Source organism: Diorhabda carinulata, unplaced genomic scaffold (assembly GCF_026250575.1).
Source record: "Diorhabda carinulata isolate Delta unplaced genomic scaffold, icDioCari1.1 Dcau_54, whole genome shotgun sequence".
NCBI classification, from domain to species: Eukaryota; Metazoa; Arthropoda; class Insecta; order Coleoptera; family Chrysomelidae; genus Diorhabda; species Diorhabda carinulata.
The window spans coordinates 3,240-10,000 of record NW_026613999.1 but is presented as its reverse complement, the minus strand read 5'-3'; the positions used below and the strand labels follow the sequence as shown (position 1 = coordinate 10,000).

General features: G+C 37.2%; 2 non-coding genes and 1 pseudogene across 2 annotated transcripts; all 3 read right to left on the bottom strand.

Annotated features, from left to right (window-relative positions):
* LOC130903363 (large subunit ribosomal RNA) overlaps positions 1–940 on the bottom strand; it is a pseudogene marked incomplete at its 3' end in the record, with an annotated part of 2,824 nt that extends 1,884 nt beyond the window's left edge.
* Positions 941–1,652: 712 nt separating this feature from the next.
* On the bottom strand, positions 1,653–1,808 carry LOC130903361 (5.8S ribosomal RNA). The gene has a single exon (XR_009060726.1). It is a non-coding gene; the product is annotated as a 5.8S ribosomal RNA (ribosomal RNA).
* A 1,103-nt stretch (positions 1,809–2,911) lies between these two features.
* Positions 2,912–4,833, bottom strand: LOC130903362 (small subunit ribosomal RNA). The gene has a single exon (XR_009060727.1). It is a non-coding gene; the product is annotated as a small subunit ribosomal RNA (ribosomal RNA).
* Between the last annotated feature and the right edge of the window lie 1,928 nt (positions 4,834–6,761).

The window sequence follows — 6,761 nt, the reverse complement described above, 5'->3', positions numbered from 1 at the left end:
CAATGACTCGCGCACATGCTAGACTCCTTGGTCCGTGTTTCAAGACGGGTCCTGAAATTACCCAAATCGATAGCGTCGTTGATCGGCGTTTCAAAACGAGGTCTGTTCGAGAACACCGTAACCAACAGTCGTTCCGGGACAGAATCGGCATTATGTCCGATTACCGTCAAACACGAAACGCTCTTGCTACGGGCCGAACGCTAATTAATCTAGCGGCCCCGCGCCATATTTCTACCGTCGAGCGAGTCTGTCGGAACATCGAGGGTCCCCATGAATTCGAATAAAATCAAGTGGTCTACCACCTCGAGTCTTAGACAGACACCCAACGGATCACGACGTCCTACTAGAGGAAAAGTGCACGCGTTCGATATCGATTAGAAAAACGTAAAACGCGATTTATTGTAATATGCCGAAACACAAACAATATCCGTCATACAAACGTTCAACTTCAATTATCGAAACGCGAATGAATTTCCTCTTTCGACCTTTCGGGTTTCTCAGGTTTACCCCTGAACGGTTTCACGTACTCTTGAACTCTCTCTTCAAAGTGCTTTTCAACTTTCCCTCACGGTACTTGTTCGCTATCGGTCTCGTGGTCATATTTAGCCTTAGATGGAGTTTACCACCCACTTAGGGCTGCACTCTCAAGCAACCCGACTCTCAGGAGAGATCCTCACGCAATCGGCAACGGTCGCTACGGGCCTGGCACCCTCTATGGGCTGTGGCCCCGTTCAAGAAGGACTTGGACGCGCCGCACGATCTCGTGATAAACGGATCCTCCCTAACACCACATTTCCCGGTGGCCGATATCGACCACGGGATTCGGTGCTGGGCTTTTCCCTGTTCGCTCGCAGCTACTGAGGGAATCCTAGTTAGTTTCTTTTCCTCCGCTTAGTAATATGCTTAAATTCAGCGGGTAATCTCACCTGCTCTGAGGTCGATATATTATAATATATCTCGTATAATATTTAAATACAATTCGCCAAACTATCATAAAAAAAAAACGTGTGTTTAATAATATCATCTCTCATATGAAATATAACATTATTTGTTTTTATTTAAAGAGTCGGCAGCAGCAGCAGCAGCATCAGCATCAGCATCAGCAACACACCACCAGCCTTTATACATATATAATATTTTTAATATATATAATTCATATATTTTGTCGATATACCGTGTGTATAAATGATATAAATAAAACACTGGTCAGACGTCCAGTCTTCGAAACTTTATTATTTCTCTCGGACACGACGACCGCGTTATCATTTTATCATAAATATATTATATATACACACACTTATTTATCGACTATATATATACGTCGTATATATGTATAATATATATATATATATATTATATATAAATATAACTCTCTACCAAACAAATTTTATGTATTTCATATAAATACACGATTAATTTATGGTATAGCGGGTTGTGTTCAAAAATTGCGTAACTTTTTCTATAAAAATTTACGCTGCTTTTCGCACTTTAGGATGCCGCACAAATACAAAAAAAAATACGCACAAGTTTGTATGTGCATGTGTTTTTTCTTAATTAGTGTGCGTTATTGTTTCACATCCAACACGCTTAGGCATTATTTTTCTTTAATAAATAGAAAAATTTTAAATTCTAAGCAGTCTTTTAAATTGATACGACCCTCAGTCAGGAGTGGTCCGGGAACGAGTATCCGAGGACCGCAATGTGCGTTCGAAATGTCGATGTTCATGTGTCCTGCAGTTCACAAGTTGACGCGCAATTAGCTGCGTTCTTCATCGACCCACGAGCCAAGTGATTCACCGTTCAGGGTAATCATTTTATTATTATGTCGTTTTCTCATATTCTATTCGTCGTATTTTTAATATTTGATTATTATTAAATTAATAATATTATTATAATATCTTATACGCGTATAGAAAATTTATATAACGACATTTTTTATATATATATATATATATATATATATATATATATATATATTATAATAAATGGTAATTATTCGAAACTTTTAGAGAAATTATAATATCGTACTTTGATATATCTGATAAATTTTAACCGCTGCACATGTTTTATTACAAACGAGGCGCGCATAGACAGATATCTCGCACGATATATTCCTCCTCTTTATATTATTACACTTTTTTTTTTATCTTGAAAGTTTTATACAAATTTCGACGGTCGGGCGTAAATCTTCGAACACCTTCGAAATAATACATAAAAATATTATTTCTAAAACGAATTTTTATACATATCGATAGAATCGACATGTGCTTAAATTTCGTTTAGGTACCCGGATGAAAATGTCTCAATAACATAATCATCACATATAATCTTGTCGATATTTTCTTGTATTACCTTCAAACGATAAAAAACTTAGGTAATAATATAATAAACGAAATAAAATTTATCCATAAAAATATAGACACACACACGACAACAGACGACGTTTCAATAAACTATATATTTTTCGTTTATTATAATAACGATTCTTTATCAGAACGTTTTTAGTTAACAAGAAATTTTGTTAATGATCGTTCCGTCAATCGTTATAATATATAATAATACATATGTTGTTATTGTTGTGTCGTCATCGTCGTCGACGCCTTCTATAAACTATGATAAAAATTTTTCGTTATATTTTTATTGGAAAAATTTATATATGTAAATATATTTTTATAGACGTATGAATTATATTTATCTTTTTTTTTTTTAATTTTATTCGAAACTTGTTCGAATTTTGTAAAAATTAAAAAAAGATTTCAATATATATACATCTATAATATATATATAATTTATAACATATATAAATTTCTTTTGAAGAGTTCCATAATTTTGTAGAAGAAAATTTTCTTTTACAATTAATACAGACTTGATTTCGTTTTTTTTTTTTGTTTAAAAACGAACAAATACTCTGTAATGATCCTTCCGCAGGTTCACCTACGGAAACCTTGTTACGACTTTTACTTCCTCTAAATGATCAAGTTTGGTCATCTTTCCGAAGCATCGGCGACGCCGAAACGCCACCGCGCTCAGTCCGAAGACCTCACTAAATCATTCAATCGGTAGTAGCGACGGGCGGTGTGTACAAAGGGCAGGGACGTAATCAACGCGAGCTTATGACTCGCGCTTACTGGGAATTCCTCGTTCATGGGGAACAATTGCAAGCCCCAATCCCTAGCACGAAGGAGGTTCAGCGGGTTACCCGGGCCGCTCGGCCAGGGAGGACACGCTGATTCCTTCAGTGTAGCGCGCGTGCGGCCCAGAACATCTAAGGGCATCACAGACCTGTTATTGCTCAATCTCGTGCGGCTAGAAGCCGCCTGTCCCTCTAAGAAGAATTATTTGTACGCCGACAGTAAAAACCGCGAACGGCAAGAGCCGAAACTCAATACCGACGGGCCTTTGGGATGTCGAAATACGCCTAGTTAGCAGGCTAGAGTCTCGTTCGTTATCGGAATTAACCAGACAAATCGCTCCACCAACTAAGAACGGCCATGCACCACCACCCACCGAATCAAGAAAGAGCTCTCAATCTGTCAATCCTTCCGGTGTCCGGGCCTGGTGAGGTTTCCCGTGTTGAGTCAAATTAAGCCGCAGGCTCCACTCCTGGTGGTGCCCTTCCGTCAATTCCTTTAAGTTTCAGCTTTGCAACCATACTTCCCCCGGAACCCAAAAGCTTTGGTTTCCCGGAAGCTGCCCGCCGAGTCATCGGAGGAACGTCGGCGGATCGCTAGCTGGCATCGTTTATGGTTAGAACTAGGGCGGTATCTGATCGCCTTCGAACCTCTAACTTTCGTTCTTGATCAATGAAAGCGTTTTTGGCAAATGCTTTCGCTTCTGTCCGTCTTGCGACGATCCAAGAATTTCACCTCTAACGTCGCAATACGAATGCCCCCATCCGTTCCTATTAATCATTACCTCGGGGTTCCGAAAACCAACAAAATAGAACCGAGGTCCTATTCCATTATTCCATGCACACAGTATTCAGGCAAAATTTTGGCCTGCTTTAAGCACTCTAATTTGTTCAAAGTAAACGTGCCGGCCCACCTCGACACTCAGTCAAGAGCACCGCGGCGGGATTGAGTTGGGCCGCCCTTGCGAGCTAAGCCCACCGGCAGGACGTCCCACGACACGCCAGTTAACACCGCGTACGATGAACCAGCGGCGTGGGACACAGATTCGACTACGAGCTTTTTAACCGCAACAACTTTAATATACGCTATTGGAGCTGGAATTACCGCGGCTGCTGGCACCAGACTTGCCCTCCAATTGATCCTCGTTAAAGGGTTTAGAGTGTACTCATTCCGATTACGGGGCCTCGGATGAGTCCCGTATCGTTATTTTTCGTCACTACCTCCCCGTGCCGGGAGTGGGTAATTTGCGCGCCTGCTGCCTTCCTTGGATGTGGTAGCCGTTTCTCAGGCTCCCTCTCCGGAATCGAACCCTGATTCCCCGTTACCCGTTACAACCATGGTAGGCGCAGAACCTACCATCGACAGTTGATAAGGCAGACATTTGAAAGATGCGTCGCCGGTGCGAGACCGTGCGATCAGCGAAAAGTTATTCAGAGTCACCAAATTGTACGATGACGAGCAAGCCCGCCACCGATTGGTTTTGATCTAATAAAAGCGCTCCTTCCGTCTCCGGTCGGAACTCTGTTTGCATGTATTAGCTCTAGAATTACCACAGTTATCCAAGTAAATGTGGGTACGATCTAAGGAACCATAACTGATTTAATGAGCCTTTCGCGGTTTCACCTTAATTTGGCTTGTACTGAGACATGCATGGCTTAATCTTTGAGACAAGCATATGACTACTGGCAGGATCAACCAGGGAACTGTGTTTTATAATATATATAATATATATTATTATTATTATTATTATATATATATATATATATATATTTTATAATAAAAAACTATTATCGAAAAAGTTTTAATAACAATATCCAAAAGAGGATAAATTATGATGATGTTTTTTATATTACATATATACTTTATATTTATACATAATATAATAATCATCTATATTCGTGTATAAACACATTGTTATTTACTTTTTCTTTTGCGTGTTTGCTGCGCTTATTATTGAAAATATATAATTTTCAGCGCCACGCTTTATTTATATTTTTTCTTATTTTATAAAATTTCACCGAATCGACTATAAATCTATCTAAATTTAATCGAAATGAGAAAAATTAGATGATTACGTCGACCGGGCTACAATTTCGACATTATCTCTACCCTTCGCTAGATTGTAAGCGACATGGTTTATACATTAGGTAATAATGAACGAAATTTTTATTCTCGCACGGAATAATGAGAGTTATCGCAAATATTGTGTATTATATATATAAAAGTGTAATATAATATATATTTTTCATAGACGATCGCATATGAATCGCTCACGATAGAACGCTAGCTAAATTCGCGATCTCGCAATAGATATTTAACTTGTGGATAAATTGATATAATATCTGAAAAGGGAACCGCTAGCAATATACGTTAATATATTGGAGGAGAACGGGGACCCTTTCAGAAAACTATATAATCCACCGATGTGGAATGACCGAAACAACGTCTTTACGTAAATTATAACGAGTTTATTAAAATTTAACGAGACGTCAACTTCGATACACCACACATATATGTGCGCTGTACAACGGTACGCCTTCTACATTAACATTAATAAAGATGTATAGTGAAAATATATAAAAGATGTATTGTGAATATTAAAAAGAAGTATTATGAAATTACATGTTTTGTATTTAGAAGCCGTCCGAGGTGTATCTATCACATAAAAGTGTTATGAAAATATTAACAATAAGGAAAAAAAGTATTATGAAATTAGATGGCCGCTCGATGTATGAACGTACGAGGTGTATTATATAAAAGTTGTATGAAAATAGAAATAATAATGAAAAACAAGTATTATGAAATTAAATTCCGCTCGATATAGGAACTTGTCGAGAAAGATGATTTGTGAAGTTGAATGGAGATGTTTTGTATGTAGAAGTCGTCCGAGGTGTATGACATAAAAGTGTTATGAAAATATTAACCATAAGGAAAAAAAGTATTATGAAATTAGATGGCCGCTCGATGTATGAACGTACGAGGTGTATTATATAAAAGTTGTATGAAAATAGAAATAATAATAAAAAACAAGTATTATGAAATTAAATTCCGCTCGATATAGCAATTTGTCGAGAAAGATGATTTGTGAAAATTGAGTGGAGATGTTTTGTATTTAAAAGCCGTCCGAGGTGTATGACATAAAAGTGTTATGAAAATATTAACAATAAGGAAAAAAAGTATTATGAATTTAGATCGCCGCTCGATGTATGAACGTACGAGGTGTATTATATAAAAGTTGTATGAAAATAGAAATAATAATGAAAAACAAGTATTATGAAATTAAATTCCGCTCGATATAGCAATTTGTCGAAAAAGATGATTTGTGAAAATTGAGTGGAGATGTTTTGTATTTAAAAGCCGTCCGAGGTGTATCTATCACATAAAAGTGTTATGAAAATATTAACAATAAGGAAAAAAAGTATTATGAAATTAGATGGCCGCTCGATGTATGAACGTACGAGGTGTATTATATAAAAGTTGTATGAAAATAGAAATAATAATGAAAAACAAGTATTATGAAATTAAATTCCGCTCGATATAGCAATTTGTCGAGTAAGATGATTTGTGAAAATTGAGTGGAGATGTTTTGTATTTAAAAGCCGTCCGAGGTGTATGACATAAAAGTGTTAT